The sequence below is a fragment of the Arachis hypogaea genome, chromosome 19, assembly GCF_003086295.3.
Source record: "Arachis hypogaea cultivar Tifrunner chromosome 19, arahy.Tifrunner.gnm2.J5K5, whole genome shotgun sequence".
In the NCBI taxonomy this organism is placed as follows: domain Eukaryota; kingdom Viridiplantae; phylum Streptophyta; class Magnoliopsida; order Fabales; family Fabaceae; genus Arachis; species Arachis hypogaea.
In genome coordinates this window covers 84,473,797-84,475,914 of record NC_092054.1, presented here as the reverse complement: position 1 = coordinate 84,475,914, position 2,118 = coordinate 84,473,797, and the positions used below count along the sequence as shown (strand labels likewise).

The following is a 2,118-nucleotide window of genomic DNA, read 5'->3' as shown; positions in this document are numbered from 1 at the left end:
AAATATTTTTGTGTTTCTTGTTTGAGTCTTGAGTCATATCATAAGTTTGGTGTCACTTGCATATGCATCTTGCAATTTTCGAAAATTCTCATGCATTTATGGTGTTCTTCAAGATCTTCAAGTTGTTCTTGGTAAGTCTTCTTGTTTGATCTTGATGATTTTTTGTTTTGTGTCTTTTCATGTTTTTCATATGCATTCTTGAATTCTTAGTGTCTAAGCATTAAAGAATTCTAAGTTTGGTGTCTTGCATGTTTTCTTTGCATTAAAAATTTTTCAAAATTATGTTCTTGATGTTCATCTTGACATTCAAAGTGTTCTTGGTGTTCATCTTGACACTCATATCATTCATGCATGCATTCATTGTTTTGATCTAAAAATTTCATGCATTGCATAATTTTCATGTTTTCATAAAAATTCAAAAAAATCAAAAAAATATCTTTCCCTTTTTTCTCTCATCAAATTCGAAAATTTGAGTTGACTTTTTCAAAAATTTTTAAAATCAAGTTGTTTCTCATGAGTCAAATCAAATTTTCAATTTGAAAATCTTATCTTTTTCAAAATCTTTTTCAAAAATCAAATCTTTTTCAAAATTCTTAGTTATTTTCAAAAATTCCAAAAATATTTTTCAAAAATCTTTTTCTTATTTTATATCAAAATTTTCGAAAATAACATAATCAATTAATGTTTTGATTCAAAAATTTGAAGTTTGTTACTTGCTTGTTAAGAAAGATTCAAACTTTAAGTTCTAGAATCATATCTTGTGATTTCTTGTGAATCAAGCCATTAATTGAGATTTTAAAAATCAAATCTTTTGCAAAATTAGTTTCTAAAAATATCTTCCTATCTTATCTTTTTCAAAAATATCTTTTCAAAATATCTTTTCTAACTTCCTAACTTCTTATCTTTTCAAAATTTGTTTCAACTAACTAACTAACTTTTTGTTTGTTTCTTAACTTTTTCAAAACTACCTAACTAACTCTCTCTCTCTCATTTTCGAAAATATCTTCCCCTTTTTCAAAATTTCTTTTTAATTTATTAATTATTTTAATTTTTAAATCTTAATTTTCGAAAATTACTAACATTTTTCAAAAACTATTTTCAAAAATCACTAACTCTTTTTCAAAAATTATTTTCGAAAATTCTCTTCTCTCTCATCTCCTTCTATTTTTTTTATTCATCTACTAACATCTCTCCCTCATTCAAAAAAAAAAAAAGAAAAAAAAGGGGATCTCTATTATTATTATTTTTCTGTGCCTTCTTCTTTGTCATATGAGCAGGAGCAAGGACAAGAATATTCTTGTTGAAGCAGATCCAGAACCTGAAAGGACTCTGAATTACAACAAACCAGTAAGCACCTGTTAGGAATTTTCAAACAAGAAGAGGAGATGGCAGCCGAAAATAATAATAATGCAAGGAGGATGCTTGGTGACTTTACTGCACCTAATTCCAATTTACATGGAAGAAGCATCTCCATTCCTACCATTGGAGCAAACAAATTTGAGCTGAAACCTCAATTAGTTTCTCTGATGCAGCAGAACTGCAAGTTTCATGGACTTCCATCTGAAGATCCTTTTCAGTTCTTAACTGAATTCTTGCAGATATGTAATACTATTAAGACTAATGGAGTAGATCCTGAAGTCTACAGGCTCATGCTTTTCCCTTTTGCTGTAAGAGACAGAGCTAGATTATGGTTGGATTCTCAACCCAAAGACAGCCTGAACTCTTGGGATAAGCTGGTCACGGATTTCTTAGCCAAGTACTTTCCTCCTCAAAAGCTGAGCAAGCTTAGAGCTGATGTTCAAACCTTCAGACAGAAAGAAGGTGAATCCCTCTATGAAGCTTGGGAAAGATACAAACAGTTGACCAAAAAGTGTCCTTCTGACATGCTTTCAGAATGGACCATCCTGGATATATTCTATGATGGTTTATCTGAGCTATCAAAGATGTCACTGGACACTTCTGCAGGTGGATCCATTCACCTAAAGAAAACACCTGCAGAAGCTCAAGAACTCATTGACATGGTTGCTAATAACCAGTTCATGTACACTTCTGAAAGGAATCCTGTGAGTAATGGGACGCCTATGAAGAAGGGAGTTCTTGAAGTTGATACTCTGAATG

The 2,118-nt window shown here is 30.8% G+C and overlaps 1 non-coding gene across 1 annotated transcript; it reads right to left on the bottom strand.

Annotated features, from left to right (window-relative positions):
- Positions 1-1,781: 1,781 nt before the first annotated feature.
- LOC112780720 (small nucleolar RNA R71) lies at positions 1,782-1,889 on the bottom strand. Its single transcript, XR_003191537.1, has one exon. It is a non-coding gene; the product is annotated as a small nucleolar RNA R71 (small nucleolar RNA).
- Between the last annotated feature and the right edge of the window lie 229 nt (positions 1,890-2,118).